This window comes from Mus pahari, chromosome 2, assembly GCF_900095145.1.
Source record: "Mus pahari chromosome 2, PAHARI_EIJ_v1.1, whole genome shotgun sequence".
NCBI classification, from domain to species: Eukaryota; Metazoa; Chordata; class Mammalia; order Rodentia; family Muridae; genus Mus; species Mus pahari.
This window is the reverse complement of record NC_034591.1, coordinates 72925747-72943570: the sequence shown is the minus strand read 5'-3', so window position 1 is coordinate 72943570 and position 17824 is coordinate 72925747. Positions and strand designations below refer to the sequence as shown.

Sequence of the window (17824 nt, the reverse complement as noted above, 5' to 3'; positions counted from 1 at the left end):
CTGGCTTGCTCAGCACGCTCTCTTATAGAACCAAGACTACCAGCCCAGAGATGGCACCACCCACAAGGGCACCTCCCCCCCTTGATCACTAATTGAGAAATGCCTTACAGCTGGATCTCATGGAGTCATTTCCCCAATTGAAGCTCCTTTCTCTGTGATAACTCCAGCCTGTGTCAAGTTGACACAAAACTAGCCAGTACAAGACTAATGAGCTAGCTCCAATATGCAGATACTTCAAGTGGGCCCTAGTGTTCTCATCTGTGAAGGTTGAAGATGCACAGATTTCTCTTTGGCATTCCTCTTACCTGGGTAATGGGCTGATCTTGAGGTCTTCCAAGTCATCTGGTGCTGGAAAGACTTTTCATGTGCCTTAAGCCCTTATGAGAACACTTAGTTCACACCAGTTCTGAAAGTACTTCATACCAGACCCACAGAAGTATCCTAAGAACTGGAGGATATATCACTCTTTTTCATGTTACCTTCAGAAGTCAGAGGTCTTGGCAACCCATCAACCCATGCACTCAAGAAATGTGGAGTCTTTTTACATCTCCATATATAGCCACACAGTATCCAAAACATAGTGTTTGTCCTTTATTCAATTCAAAGTTTGTGTGTGCCCTGGGTTTGCTGACAGTCTGTTACTCAAAGTAGATTAACAATCCAATATACTGTCAAATTATTTTTATTAGAAATATGCTGCTACTCAGGAAATCAGGTCCCACACCTGGCCTGAACAGCACTGTAGAGCTGGCCCTGGTGGCATGGCCACAGGTGAGCTGGCCAAGGGCATGAGAGCAGGAGAGCTAGCCCTACTCCTTGCCAGCTTCAGCACTGGGTGAGCTCATCCTGGTGGTGTGGGTGCAGGAGAGCTGGCAGGCTGACCAACTCAGCTACCACCCAGACACAGATCCAGAGTTTGAGTTGGCCTCTCTCAACATCTACCCCATCTATGAACTGCTGGAGCATGTGAAAGGGCTAGTCCTGCAGATCAAAGCTGCAGGCTCTCCATGACACAGGGCAACAACAGGATGTCCAAGGGGAGTCCCTGTTATTGTTAGTGTAGCAGAAGCCAGCCACCTTGAATCAGAACAATGATTCATTGTAACAAATTTTTGTAAAGATGTGTGGAGAAAAAGGTTTACCATGGGACATATCATGACACACTACAACTTCCACAATGGCTTTTTTTTTTTTAATTTTTAATTTTCTTTTGGGGAGGTTGCAAGTGGGGAGGGCGGATGTAAAGGGACAGGGAGATGAGTGGGACTGGAGGGCATGCTGTGAAATTCACAAAGAACCAATAAAAAGTTAAACAAAGAGGGGCTACTAATCTTAGAGAATAAGTCGGCACCAGGAAAATGTCTTCCTACATAACGGAAAGGAAAAGAGTCCGTTTATGCTTTCTAATGACATAGGGTGTGGTGACTTGAATCGACTGGTGTTGCTTTTTTTAATAACTGCCTCTGAGTAGCTACTGCTAACCCTTTGTATTGGTTAGTTTTTTGTTGCTGTGATATAACACCTTAACCGTGAAAGCAGTTGATGGAAAAAAGAGTTTATTTGGGCTCACAGTTCCAGAAGAGTTAGTTATGATGTAGGAGGCCTGGCAGCAGGCAGCCGGAGCAGGAAGCTGAGAGAACACATCTTCAACCATACGCACTAGGCAGAGAAAGTAGACTTGGATTTGGGTGAGGCTATGAACTCTCAGGACCCACACTCCCAGAGATGAACTTCATCCAGCAAGGCTGCACTACCTCCCCAAACGGCACCCCGACATGGGGGGGCAAGTCTGTGCATATATCTGACCTGCGCTGGACATTGCTCATGCAAACCGCCACACCCACCATTCTTCAACAATCAGTTAACAAGCCAAGTCAGAAAACATTTGTTAAATGTTTGCCTATGAAGATTTAGAATAAATTCTACAATACTTTTTGTGATAGTTGGATCTTTGGTGGGAGGAGAGAAATTTCTCAAGTGAGTAATTGTCTACATGTGGAATTATATACTTCCTTTGTGGGTTAGGTCGATGACTGGGTGAGCAAAGCACTTGGGTTAATATGAGGACCTGAGTTCAAGTCCCCATCTCACACATGTAAAAGCCAAGTATAACAGTGTGTTCCCAGTGTTCCTCTGCCAAGATGGGAGATAGAGACAGCAAAAACCCAGAAACCCATGGGCCAGCTAGCCTGGCATACAAAACAACAGTGAAAGAGAGACCATGACTCCAAAGGAGGAAGGTGAGAATAGATGTGCCATCACACACACACACACACACACACACACACACACACACACACACACATCTTCATCTTGGGCTTCATTATCTTCGTTTTGGGCTTCCTTCTATCTAGTCTAAGCCTCTACAAAGACAACATTAACATTTTGAGTGAAACTTTTTTTTAAGTTAGATATTTTCTTCATTTACATTTCAAATGCTGTTCCTATACGCTCCCTACACCCTGCTCCCTTAATATAAACAATTTTGACCATCCAAATTAATCGCAGTCCCCATCACTTTTCTTAACTTACTGATTATTAAAATACGACAGTTCTAGAATATATGGCTTAAATAAGCAATGGTTCACAACATTGTGCTTGTGACTTCACAGTAGAAATACATTAAATCATGTAGAACACGGGGTATGGTAGAGCAAGGTCCCATGCCTATAACCTCAGAGTCAAACTAGTAAGAAAAAGACCACATTACATTCAACAGGTCATGCTTTTCTTATGAAATAGTTGAGTTTCTATGGAAATAAAATTTTGAGAACTTATACTTTAGATAATTGCGAATAAGGCATGATAGATTCATTGTGAGTCCAAAGTCATTATTCTTTAGATTTATCCAAAGAGGCGGGGAGTGGGGGGGGGGGAAAGAGCATTTCTTTCAAGTTTGGATTCTCCCAAAAGGAATTTGTCTTAAGTGTGTTTCACAATTATTCTAAAGAAAATAAGATTTTGCTAAACCATTTAGCTTTTTTTTTTCTGTTTTGGAAATCTTAAGATTTTAAATTGAGTCACTTAGCATAACCTTGAATTATGTTAGGTTTAATAAAAATTAACTTTCTATCCCAAACCCAATAGAAGTAATAGCCATTCTTGAAGAAACCTTTGCCATTTAATATTATGTTCAAAGTAGTATAGAATTAGGAAAGATAAGAATCTGTTTTATAAACCCTTTATCAGCCAAGGCGGCATTTGTTCTTGTGATTCTGAAGGTGTGGTTGAATGACTCACTTTCCATGAAGAGTAATATTTGATCTTTGCTCTGTTGAGTCAACAGGGTCCAAGAATCATGTCTAGAATTTTATTTTGCTTCTTTTCAACAACATCAGATAATATGGAGCAGAAAATGTCACTAGGCAGTCAATGTATACCACAAATGTGGATGATAAGGATTGTAGATTCTTGTGTATTATCAGTTATTTTGATTCATATCTGTTCAGAAATAAAAAAAAAACTGATGAAAAATAGGAAAACTATTAAGTGATGAAATTGCAGCTCACCACTGGTACCTTACATCTCTCTTGACCTGATTTCAATATAGACCATGCACTTATTCTATGATAGCATGATGGATAATGACACCTTGACATGGGGGGTGGCATGGGAAATTTTGACTTGATTTGCCCTGATGTAAAAGGCTGGTGAGGGTGATGGGGAATCATCACTTTAACAAAGTGGGTGGCCTGGATTCTTGGGACTCAGGTTCAGAAAGAGGAGGTCTGAGAGTCAGGAGGAAGCGGGGCATTTGTTTTCAATGTGCTCAGTTTAGGTGTTCACTAGAAATTCAAGTAGACCTGAAAGTCACATGTAAGAAAATTGAGACAGGTGACCTGATGCATATTCCCCATTCTCAACCACCACATCATCCTGCTCCTCAAATCTGTAGACAGAGGCTTCTCTGAAGATATAGATCTTGAAGATCCATCTTTCCTCCCCTCCCCTGCCCCTGTTGCTGGGAATTGAACCAGTGGTGCTGCACATGCCAGGTAAGAACCCTTATCATTGAGCTGTACCTCCAGTCCAATATCTCTCCATATTTCACCCTGTTGGACAGTCAGAATTCCAATTCAGTTATTTCCCTATATATTTGACCAATAGCAAATCATTAATCTCCCATTTTTGGATCTAAGCTCTGAATCCTTGTTTTAGCATATGACCTGAAATAATGGCAGAAGCCAGGAAAGTAGAGAGGGACTGTAAGTTGCAGGGTGGAGGAGCTCTAGCGAGGGGAATAGTAGAAGACAAGTGCTATAAATGGGAAATAGAAAATGGAAGAGGGAGTTTAACTGAGAAGGGGACTGAGAGAAAGGGAAAGGGAGAGAAAGGGAGTGGAGAGGAAGACAAATAAATAACATTGAAGATGTTTGAAAAGACCATAGGGAAACATTATTTTACGTCTACATAACATACATATCTAACATACATAAAATGTGTTTATGCACACATAGTTTGGGTGAAGCTATAGTGCTTGAAGTGATAATGCTCCCCCCAAGAGTCATAGACTATGAAACAAAAACCTCCAATGCCAGACATGGAAAACCTTTCTTTGAGTTGTTGATCAGGGGAATTAGAGAGACTCTCAAAATAGTATAGGCTATTGTCATTGCCCTTGGTTGCCTCTAGGAACATATTGAAGACACTACACACTTTAAACACAGGACTTGGAGGAATCAAGAAGGCAACTAATCTAAAGCCTGCTGTCTGAGAACTAACTAGCTCTCATCTTACAAAGGGTGCTGTGCAAGCTGCTGAGGATGGGGGCAGTTAATAGTCCTCCCCAGCTGTAAAGCTATGAATCACAGCAATGACCAGCACAGCAAGATAGCCCAAAGGATTCATCAAAGGTACTTTTATCTTGGGGATAACCAACAGTTATCTATTTGAACTTAAGGTTCACTCAGTAGGAGGGAATCCTTGCCTGTGACTGTGAACTACCCATGGCTGATGACATTGTGGACCCTAACTTACTGCTGCCACTTTCCTGAGCCAGTGTAACCTCTGACTGTATTTATTATTATTATTATTATTATTATTATTATTATTATTATTATTGCAAACAAAGTCTTTCTCAAAATACATAGCACAACTGATTATGAGGGGCCAGCCCCAGTGGATCTATGTACAGCTCAAACCTCTGCACATAAGGCTCAGGGAACATCAAAGGAGAGGGGCAATAAAGATCCCAAGAGCCAGCACTGGGAAGTTGGCTGCAAGATTGTGTCTTTCAGATAGGAAAGGGAAGCAGCACCTGAGAAACCATGGGGTAACCCACACAACAGTGGCAGCGGGGAACACCAGATGACGTGGGAATGGTAGAAGTCTCACAAGGCCCACATCTAGATGAAGAGCTATGGCAATTAATGGTGAGACAGGGAGAGAGAGAGAGAGAGAGAGAGAGAGAGAGAGAGAGAGAGAGAGAATATGAATCAGTGTTCTCCAATCCAATCCCAAGTGGTCAGCTCTAAACAAATACAAGTATAAGCAACACTAAATTAACTCAGCGGGCTGTATTCATATATGCATATGGACATACACATTTATGTAATGGTAATTAAAGAAGAGGAGGTTATGGACTGGAGAAAGGGTGGGGATACTGAGGAAGAGTTGGAATGGAGAGATGGAGGTGTAGAAATGATATAAATATAGTACTCATGAAATCCTCAAAAAATTTGAATTAAAAGAAAATTTAAAAGTCAAGAAAAGAAAACTTCTTTTAAAAAGTGGGATAAATTTTAGTTTCTTCCCAGAGGTTGAAGGTAAGTCCCTATGGATGATGGCACCTCAAAATCCAGACACAGGGCCCAGAGGATCCAAGCTAGATCTAACCTGGAAGCCTTGCTTCCCAAGGACTAATTTTCATAGTATTAGAAGATGTTATGTAAACTTCCCAGGGCAGGAAGCAAAGAAGCAAAGAATCGCCTTACACAGCCGTGATGCCTACGAACCACAATTACCAGCACAGCAAAATATATCTAAGGCACAATAATGGTGCTCACATCTTGGTGGTAACCAATGGCCTGATCAACAGGAGGGAAATCATGGCTGGTACTAGATTCCTTCCCAACTTCTTGGGGCTAGTACAGTCATGAATCTTAGAGGAACATCTTATACCCTACTTTTCTAAACCAACATGGTTCCTAACTGCATTCTAAATATTTATCTTTATACTCACAGATAACTTAAGCTCCCACCCTTATCAATGTGATGTCTCTTTGCAACAGATAGAGACCACAGTAGAAATCTACTACATGTTACGCTTCAGAGAACACTTGATCCCCAGGTGCCCAGCCTGGAGAAATACATCTACAATACAAGCCCTATACTTAGGCTCGGGGAACATGAAGGAAAAAGTGGAGGAAAGCCAGAAAAGCAGGAAGAATGCTGTAAGATTGTGTCCCCTAGAGCAGACTGGGAAGTCTTACCCCTCATACCTCAATGATGTAGCTGCCTAAACAAGACCTGAATAAAGACAACACTAAAAGATACGCTAAAGTGGATGACGAAAACCTCACAGGATCTCATTCCTAAACAAAGTACAACTAAAGAACGCCGAGAGTGGAAGAAACAGTCTCTAGGAATGAAAATTATAAACACACAAATGCCACTAAACAGACTAAGCTCGTTATTGTGGCAGGATTTTCCCTGTCCAATTAGTTTAAATATTAGTGCCGCAGGAGGCCTGTGATTGGACAGGGAAAAAGGAGGCGGAGCGAGGAGTTGCAAAGGTGGAGATGGAGGAGACAGAGAAGGGGGAAGAAGCAAGATGGAGGATGAACAGGATGATTCAGATTCTGCGTGGCTTTAAATAGTCACAGGTAGATAGAGTATCATACAGTGGTAGAATAATTGGGGTAACTTGTCTAATCTAGGTGGGCAGCTTGTACCATTATCAATTGGCCCTGAATTTATTGTGTGGGCATCTTGTGAATTGAGACTTTATTGATATACAAATCTGACTGATTAATTATGTTTGTAGAGTTTTGATTTTACCGGGTTACTGGGAATTGTGATAGCTAACTGTGAAGTGGACAGTCATAGCATTGGGGCTGGCGTGGCAACAACCTGCCAAGGGAACTCGGGAGCTCCGGGACAGAGAATCTACCCAGATGAGAACACCCTGCTGGAGCCATGTGGCCCACCAGTGCTTGGTGTCGCGTGGGAACTTGCCATTCTCTTTTAGCATTTCCTGCAATACATTATATTAATTATATGCTTGCACACGTGTGGTGTGCACACATGAGCATACATACATACATACACACACACACACACACACATATATATATATATATATATATATATATATATATATATATATAGTAACTAAACCTTTTGCCCAAGTATAATAAAAACACAGTTTCACCCAAGACTTATAAATGGAAACAAACAAACAAACAAACAAAAGTATCTAAACCTTTTGTGGGTTCCAGGAGAGAATTGTCCTTGCCACCCACGGTAGTGGTTCAGCCATTCCTTACACTGTGGCTCCCTGACTCTGGCCTTGGCTTCCCACCAGCAAAGCCAGCTCATCTCCTGCTGCTCCTCTCCACAGTGGCTGTCCTTTGTATGCAGCTGTGAATTATTATGCAGACTTCATTGGGAGAATTCAGGGTATGTATGTATATGTTGTATATGTATATGTATGTATGAAAAAGAAGCCATGAGTTTGTGAAGGAGAAGGGACATGGGAGGGGTTGGAAGGAGGAAAGAGAAGGGAAGAAATAATGTGATTATATTTAATTAAAAATAAAACAGAAAATTGTAAATAAAGAGAAACTAGGCAAAAGGTTTAGAAACTTTGTTTAGGAGGTTATCTGGATATTTACTAAGAAAATGAAAGCTATTCAATGTTACTAGTCACCAGGAACATGAACATTGTAACTATACTGTGAAACTTCCTCACCTCCTTAAACATGGTCAATAAGAACGCACCCCAGTAGCCTCAAGTCCTGGCAAAGGACCTGCGTATATCAGTGGTGAGACACAAAATGGGCAGCTGCTTTAGAAAACACACTTGGACAGTCTCTCAAGCAGTTAAGCATATACTTGTTCATATGTCTGCCTTAGAGAAAAATAAAATAAAAAGAAACATAAGCACAGTTTCACCCAAGAGCTGGGTGAAGATACTTCCAACAGCACCACTTATAAATGGAAAAAATGAACAAACGAAAACAAACAAACAAACAAAACAAACAAAAAGCACCCCGCTGGAAATCCCCAGACATCCTCTACTGGGCAGATAAATCAACAGTGGTGTTTAGCGAACTTAACGAGTCAGCAAACAGGAGTGACGTGCAAGATGCAGTAAATGAATCCATGCATTATAGAAGAAACCAAGGGTCAAATGGCTAGATCCATTCATATAAAATTCTGGAAGAAATAACACCACAGGGAAGAGACTAAAGCCTAGGAAAGGAAGGAGGATTTGATTACCAAGACGCAATCTTGTAATTTTTTTTAACCAAGAGGAAAATGTCTTATATCTTTCTTTTTAAAATTGTTCAAGCTCTCACTTATGTGTTCTGACTTGAGGTGAGGATGGATTTTTAGGCTTTGTTAAAAGTAGCCACACCCATGGACTGCCCACTGTCCTCAGAAGCAACCTGTTCTTTCAACATATCTGTTCCAACTTCATCTTCAGTTACACGCTGTATCTGAAGCCTTTAAATTCTGTAACCCACGGCACCATCAGCTCGGATGCCTCCTCTACAATCCTCTAATTTTGTCGGGTCTGTCCCATCATCCCAAGGTGTCACATCTTGTAAGATAGAGACTTGGCGGCGACAGTGCAGGCTTTTTGGTGTCCTTGGATTCAAACCAAGCAAGGCGCTCGCTCTTCCGGGAGTCTCCTCACTTCTTCCCTTCCTCCCTCAGACCCGAAGAGATCAATGTCCCCTTCCCTAGCATCCATAACTCCACTTCCTTTTATGTCTTGCACATTGGCAGGGCCACACTTGCCAAAGCTTTCTTCACTCCTGGCAGGCTAGGTTTGTTGTAATTGTACCAAGGGAGGGCATGGCCCAAGCCGGTGGGCCAGAGACTGCTTCTAATACTGCCACAGGGCTTGTGATGGCATCTACTCCTCCTCCGTAGCTCTTGTCAGCTAATGCCTGAGTACCTGAAGAACAGTGGGGTTTCTCAGGTCTCCAGAACCCATGGTGTTTGCTACATCTGGGAACTGGGCAGCTGCCAGCACTGAGGGAAAAAAAGTGAATTGTCTTACACCTTGATTGTGCAATGGCACTCCAAAAAGCTCCACAGACTCACAGATCTGTATACCAAAGAGATTTGATTTGTTTTATCATATGTAAATTTTAAATACTTTTTTTGAACACAATATAAAATAGACTTAAAAGTCTGAAAAAAAAATCCTCTCTCTTTAAAAGTGATGGAAAATGCCTAGATAGAAATTCAGAGATATTTTCAAAATTTGAGTGAGAATTTGCAAAGAATGATGAAGGCGATGGGCAGAAGACTGTACTTGTAAACTGTGTTTACAGACTCGAGCCATCACCCTTGTCCGCGGGACCTTGCAGAGGGAGCGTCACATCCAGTGTCCCTTAAGGGCCGCAGAGACATTAAAAGTCCTCTAGTCAAACCCAGAGAGATCACAAACAGTAAAAACAACCACAGCGGTTTTCCCAGCCGCTGGAAAGTTTTTGCACGTGTGGGCGACTTGCATTGTTGAGCTCACTTGTGTCGTGGGTGGCACTGTGAGTGGGGCAATGTGACCGCGGAAGCATTCCAAGTGGGTGCTTGGCAGCCTTTGCCTTCTGCTCATTGCTGAGGAGAAGTGGTGCACTTTTCAGAGTTCCCTATAACATATCCGAGGGGAGCTTCCTGGGGGAGCTTTGGACTTATTCACCTGCAGGTTAGATATTAGGAGAGTCTGAAGAGCACAAGTAAATGAACTTGTTTAGTGTGGCAAAATGCCTAAATGGCAGAACAGCGCACAGAGGGGCCAGAGACAGAGCAAGAGAAACAAAGGAAAGGGCAAAATATCGGGGTGGGTGCCACTGGATCCTTTCCTTATTTCTCTCGCACACTCTCCCCTTGTTTAATTTCTTCCTTCCCTCTTTCTTCTGTCCTTCACTCTGAATTATCATTCTCCTCCGACCTCCAGCCTCTATTCCCCCCTTTCTCTTGGACTTTTCAGAACCCTCTCTTTTTTCTTCTCATAACTCATCAACAGATAAAAAGTTGGTCCTGTGGAGTCCTGGTTCCTCAATCCGTTATTTCCTAACCCTTCCACAAGCTGCAGCTAATGTTTGGCTGTAGATCCCTGCATCTGCAAGTAGTGTGGTAGATCTTCTAGCTGCCATAATAAATGAACAAAAACTCGGTGGCTTAAAACAATGCAAACTGACTCTCACAGGTCTGGAGGCCAAAAGTATGAAGTTGAGTTATGATAAAAAAAAAAAAAAAAAGCTACCCTTCCTCTGCAGGCTCCAGGAGAGAATTGTCCTTACTCTGTGGCTCCTGACTCTGGCCCAGGCTTCCCACCAGCAAAGCCTTTCCTGCTGAGCCTCTTCACAGTGGCTGTCCTTTGTATGCAGCTGTGAGCAATTATGCTCATCACTGGGGGAATCCCAGATGTGTTGCTTGAAAAGTTTTCATGGTATCTGTAAAATCCCTTTTCCTTTTTTTTTTTTTTTAAATTTACTTATTTTATGTATATGAGTACACTGTCACTGTCTTCAAACGCACCAGAAGAGGGCATCAGATCCCATTATAAATGGTTGTGAAACACCATGTGGTTGCTGGGAATTGAGCTCAGGACCTCTGCAAGAGCAGTCAGTGTTCTTAACCGCTGAGCCATCTCTCCAGCCCTAAAATTCCTTTTCCTAATGTGGTCATATCCTAACCCTACATTTGCAGAGTGTAGGAAGTGCTTTGGGGGAGGGTCACCACTCAGTTCCCTACAGACAAGTCTCTCACCCCAGATAGTGTCCACGCTTTGCTTGTTTGGGTTTCTTCCCCCCCCACCCCCCCTTCAATGAGCAATGGCTATTGCTGGAGAATGATCACTTGGCCTAAGACTAGAAGAAAATAAAAGGAGTGAGGGCAATTCCTTTTCCTCTGGGATAGTCACAATGAACACTCAAAATGTAAATAAATAAAAAGAAAGAAAAGTAGTCCTCTGAGAGGCTTCACCCAGCACCTGACCAAAACAGATGCAGAGACCCACAGTGAAATGTTAGATGGAGCTCAGGAAGTCTCGTGGAAGAGTTGGAGGAAGGGCTGAGGAACCAGGAGGGGATGGGGACTCCACAAGAACAACATAGTCAACTAACCTGGACCTTTGGGAGCGCAAAGACTGAACCACCAGCCGAAGAGCATACAAGGGCTGGACCTAGAAGCCACCCAGACCCCCACCTCACATATACAGCAGACGTGCAGCTTGGTCCTCATGTGGGTTCCCTACCAACTGAAGCAGGGGCTTTCCCTGGTTCTGTTACCTGCCTGTGGATTCTGCCCTCTTAACTTGGTTGTCATGTCTGGCCTCAGTGGGAGAGGATGTAGTTAATCCTGTAGTGACTTGAGGTTCCAGGGTGGGTTAGTTCCTGGGGAGGGACCTTTCATTCTCAGAGGTGAAGGGGAGGGGGAGGGACCGTGTGATGTGGGGACTGGGGGGATGCTATGAATGGTGTAAAGTGAATAAATAAATACATTAATGGAAAAAATAAAGAAAAGTAGAAAACATCCAATAGAGAAGCAAACAAATACAAACCAACCCTAATACAAAGGCAAGCACATTACAGTTCAATCCTGTCATGATGTAAATGTGGCTGGAAGAGTCTAGATGAAGGAAGAGGACAAGCAAATGCCTCCCAACTGACAAACAGGAACAACAAAACTGATGATAACAGGGACACGGACAACAGCGAGGAGAAGAGCAAGGAGCGTGAGGGAGATACAGAAACTTCACGTGTGGCCTCGCCACACCACAGGTCATGGTCACAGGCTTCGTGGCCAGAGCTCAGAGCACTTGTAAGGAGGCCGCACAGTACTGTGTGCATGCACTCCAGTGCTGCGGAGGCGGTGACACGTAGGTCCTTGGCACTCACTAGCTGCTCAGCCTAGCATTGACTGGGGAGGCCCAGCCTAGTGAGAGACCCTGTCACATAAAGCAAGGTGGATGGCTCCCAAGGAATGAAGCTGAAGTTAACTTCCAATCTCTATACAAATGCATGTGCTCCTGTACCTGGACATGCCCATACACCTACATCAGCATGTCCCTAACAGGGGCTCACAAAGAGATGTAATGTTTAAGAGATACTGAAACTCATTTGTATTAAGAGAAGTTCAATGAACGCCACTTTGACATGTACACTCATATACACAAACACCTGTTACACACACACTCACACACACACATCTGTTATATATACACACAAACATATATACATGTGTGTGTTATATATACAAACATATCTGATAAACACAAACACACATATATAACTGTTATACCTGTTGTATATACATATACACATACATACATATGTGTATATATACTATACATACATACCTGATAAACATACATATAATTGTAATATACATACCTGTTATATATATACAGAAACACATAGATACACATGTGTCTATCTATCTATACATATATCTGTTATATATACACACAAATCCCATACACACATACACACACACACACACACACACACACACACACACACACTAGTGTACTGTCCTTAGGAAACCTTATGAGAACAGCCAATGTCTGCTACTATGGTTCACCTTCTTCCCTAGCAGAACCGATCAGAGCTACCTCAAGTTGGGGGTGGGATTCAGAAAGAGTAGAAGCTGACAGGGCCCTCAAGGCCTGGATTTTATGCTAGGACTATATCAAATTGTCCTAAGGTTTATTTGATGATAGATCTATAAAGAGTTAATAAATGATGAATGAAGACTTGGCCTGATTTTTAGATCCAGCAGATAGGTGTTCTAAAGATTGTGTGTGTGTGTGTGTGTGTGTGTGTGTGTGTGTGTGTGACAGAGAGAGAGAGAGAGAGAGAGAGAGAGAGAGAGAGAGAGAGAGAGAGAGAGAGAGGTAAATAGACAGAGAGACAAAGACAGACAGAGACAGAGACAGAGAACAGAGAACAAGTTTTAAGCGTGCAAATAGGAAAGTCCCTGAGGAGACACTCTGAGAGGAAGAGAGCCTTACCTAGAAACCTGCCTTGACACTTTGATCTTGAAATTTCCGTCCCTATAACATTGGGAAAATTAGTTTCTATCCTTTAATCCATCCAGCCTGTAGTATTTTGTTACAGCAGCTCGAGAATACTACCACACAAGAATTAGAGGAATATCTGCCGACTGCATCTTTTGGCCAGAGCAAGCTGTGAGATAAACCAGAGGGCCTAGGGAACAGGTGCTACCCCTTGACAGGAGGAGGAGCTGCAAAGTTGTGTACTAGGAGGGACGTGGATCCAGAAACAATAAGCGAACACCCTAGCAACATACAGATTTTGCCCAGATCAAATAATATGACCATGCTTCCCAGACAGGCAAGTTGTATATGACATTGAGTGTGGTCAGCGGTCCGACCTGTTTGGCAGCAATCATGACTCTTTCTTAGGTACCAGGCAAGGTGCACTGGGTAGGCAGATCTATATGGCAGATTGTCCCTGGGGCTCGTAAATGTTGTCATCTAATGTGAATCCCAGTACCACAATTTACTAGCGACGTGGAGAGGTTTGGGTGGCTACATGGCATATTCACGAACAAGAACATTTGAGTGAGTCTCCTGATCAGTGTATTAAAGGACAAGGAGCCTGATGGCCAGCTGACTAGATGACGCAAGGACAGAAATCAGGTCGTGAAATCAGTTGTTTAGACTGTTCACTACTTCCTTGGCCAGCCAAGGGAGACAGCCAGCTGGACTACAGCACTGAACTCTGTTGCCGTGGGAAGCGTTCTACACGTACAAAGGTGTGTCTGGGAATGGCAGCCTTCCTCCTACCACAGCCTGAGTGTCTGAGCAAGAGGAGAAGCTGAGAGCCTAAGAACCTGCTTGTTGAAGAAAACACACTTGGTTTTGTTAAGGTTTTAGGAATGGAGTGAAAACCCCTAGCTGTGGCCAGGCTCTGCGACCAGGCTCTGCGACCAGGCTCTGTAACCAGTCTGATGCTCTGTGGATCTGGAGCTAAGAGACAGAATGTCACATCTTCTAGCTATCTAACCTAAGGATTGGCTCAGGGGTGTTGGTGCAAAGGTGAAGATCTTAGTCACTCACAGTGCAGTGCATCCCGAACACCTTCAGGAAACAGCACAGTCAGGGGTGTCAATAACTAAAATATCCTGGATGGTTTTTGACTGACCCGCTGTCTGCCATGCTTCCATTACAATGTGTGCCAGGCTAACTTTCAGACCCTGTTTTCTTTCTGTACCTGAAGTTTAATCCACTGCCTAGTTCCTAACGAGTACATTGACCAATCAGAAGAATGGATAAGCTCAATAAATATTTGATGAATAAATAAACGTATGAACACATGAATGGCATCGCCAGGGCTTGAACCTGTGAAATGAGTAACGCATGAATGACTTAGGTCTTTCTCTTGCTTTTTCTCAGGAGCTTTTGTGTACCATACGCAGTGGGCAGGATGAACTGCACTGAGGTTGTAATCCCCAGGAACCAAGTATAATACATGAAGCACACTGCACAACTAAAAGCATCAGTGTTCCCCAGGTCAGAGGTGCGGTAGGTGAAATCTACCCTCCCTTCACAGGAAGTCTCGTTCCTGGGTCTCTGTGACTACAAAGGGGTGACAAGGGACTTTTCCCTCTTGGAGCTGATAGCGTTGGTCCTGAAGAGTTAGACGTGCTCACAGATCTGTCTTTGATTTTGTCCAGCTGGAGAAGGGATTGGTGCAAGGACACTTCCTTTGGAAACACGTGTGCCTCTGGAGACCATCACTAAGACACATCTGCTACGCTGTGACACCTAGGCTCTCCTGCCCCAGTCTCTCGATGTGAACCCTGAGAGTGGACCTCAATGGGACAGAAAGACTCGTAGCCACCACCCCAGGGAGAAGATGTCAGGAGATGCCTTCAGTCCGACATCCAACTCTCTGCTGTATGGCCTACAAGACCTGCTGGCTCTGACATCCTATAGGGAACTGCCAAAAAGTTACCTGGAGCCTAGATTCCAGCACTGATCCCTTTGTAAAGATGTCCCATGTAAAGTTGTCATGCCCCGAACAGAGGTGGACATCTTGGATAACCCATGTGGAACTGTGAAAATGAGACTATTTCCTGCTTTTTCTACTCTAAGATCAGAAATGCAGGCAGAATTCTTATTTCCAGGGTTTTAGATTATTATGTAATGTGTAATAAATAACATATTACATATAATCTAATAATATAACATAGTAATATATATTAAATACTATATTATATATTTGAAGAAATGAAGTATTCTAAGTATAATATAAGCATAAATATTCTAAGTAAGGTGTCCAATTTGCCTTTTCTGTTATGATAAAACACTGACCAAAACCAACTTGATGAGAAAATGATTTATTTCAGCTTACAGGCTCAGATCATCATGGAGAGAAGCCAAGCAGGAACCTGGAGGAAGATGCTAAGGCAGAGGCAGTGGAAGAACAATGTTTGTTCTCTTGCTCCCATTGGCATGATGGGCTTGCTTTCTTATGCAGCCCGGGATGGTGCCACCACCCTTGGTGAGTTGGACTTGCCCACACCCATCATTAATCAAGAAAATAAGCCCCACGGGTCAATCTGATGGAGGCCAATTCCTCAACTGAGATTCCCTCCTCTGAGGCAGGTCATTTATTTCAAGTTGCAGAATAAACTGTGCACTGGGTGTAGCCATCCCTGGAACTTGGCATTGTTAATTGCCTCATAATTTCCTTATTTTATCCCTTCCTTCGGGGATCTATAGCACCTTAAGTGAACATCCTCATGTTCACTCAGGATGTAACCACACATGCTAGCATGTAATCCACGCTATCACCCATGGCTCCAACCTGTTCCTCCTTCTCCACAGACTCTTCCAGAACCGCCTGTGTTGCGGTAAATATTAAAAACAACCCACACTATCACCGGCTGTGTTCAATCTCTCCACCCCATGGTTCTCATGTGTTGGCCACCCAACTCACGGTTCGCTTGCCGGGAACCGCTCACATTCCCAGTCATCCACCCCCTGCAGCCAACTGTCACAAATCCCTGTAACCCAGTAAAATCAAAACTCTAGAGGCTTAAAATTTATCACTCAGATTTATAACAGTAAATTCTCAACTCACAAAAACCCACACAATGAACTCAGAGCCAGTTGATACCTGTGGCTATTTAAAGCCATGTGGATTCCTCCATCTCCTCTTTTTAATAATTACTGCAACACACCAGTCTTGTAATTTCTGGATCAAAGATATGAGCACAGGGGTCTGAACCAGGGGTCTTAAAAGTTTGGGATTCCCAACTTTTAAGTTTTAGATTGTGTTAAAAGAGGACCCCCAGCGTCAACAATGGAATGGAGAACTGTGAGAAGTCAGGCATTACCGAAGACTTCTGCAAGGCTATGCAGTTTCTGAGAGAGAGAGAGAGAGAGAGAGAGAGAGAGAGAGAGAATCTGTATGCACTTGTTTCATGAGCTGTTAATAAACTTTGCTTGGCTAGTGAGAGGAACTGAAGCCAGGAGGGTGAGGTAAACCCATGCAAGCCATTCCTGTTGGTTGATCCGGCATCAGAAGTACCCTTAGCAACATTTAAGTCTAGCGAGAGAGTCTACCTTAAGAGGTCCCCCCATGGCCTGTTCTCCAGAGGCATCCTCGGTGGGAGTTAGAATGTGTTCCAAGATCTGGAAGTAGAAGACAATAATAGGCAGTGGACTGGAAGGCGCTCACCTTGGCTGGAGCAGATGGAGAGGAGATGGAGTCCTTAAAGCAGTTCCTATGCCTTCATACTGTCTTGGGCGTGCTATCTGATGAGCGGTAAGCAGAAGGAGATGCTATGAGCCTGAGGTGGGAGAGCTTTCAGGAATGCAAATTTACTCCCCGCACCGTAACCACACGGTGGTATTTCATATGATAAGGTCATCCATGAGATTTGCGGCTCAATAATGGGTGCTTTGGTGCCCACTGGCATACAGTGGCCATTTCCAAAGGGTGGAATTCCAGCAGCATGTCCTGGGGAGCGTCATGATGACTTCTCTATCAACTGAGGTCATGACTCTGTCCTTTCTAGTAAGAATTTAGAGGGTTGGGGGGAAGGAGAGATCTGCCCTTCTGTGGCAGCCCAAAGGCTGGAGGCATCTCATTTCCATGATACCCTAACTTAACTCTTAAGTTCTGATATTTCAAACACCTGCTATGGGGAATAGTTCTTTGCATTAGATACCCAGGTTTCTTGTTACTGTGTGACTTCTCTTGTCTAATGGACTCTGCCTTTTCACAATCTTCAGAAAATCCTCTGCCAGTCAAAAGCAGCCTGCTTCCTGAGAGAGAAAGGAAAGACCGTGACCCTGCTGAAAACTGTTGACATTTCCATGTCTTGCATGCTACCCTGGGGGTTTTGAAGGCACCAGGGACCTGCACTGTCCCTTTGAATTTCAGGGAAATTCAAAGGGTGGGTGACCAATGATCATATCCATGAGATACGGTGGCTGGTAGTGGGCAGCACAGGCTGGACAGCACACAAGCATCTCAGGAAAGTGGCCAGCAATGCTGGAAGAAAAGGGCTGTGAGCGTGGAACGGTGTGTTAGTTGACTCTGTCACTGTGACGATGTGTGTGAAATAATCTAGTTATAAGGAAGAAAGTCTCAGCAGTTTCACTCCA

General features: G+C 43.4%; 1 pseudogene; it reads right to left on the bottom strand.

Moving 5' to 3' along the window:
- Positions 1-8555: 8555 nt before the first annotated feature.
- On the bottom strand, positions 8556-9166 carry LOC110316814 (annotated as a pseudogene).
- Positions 9167-17824: the final 8658 nt, after the last annotated feature.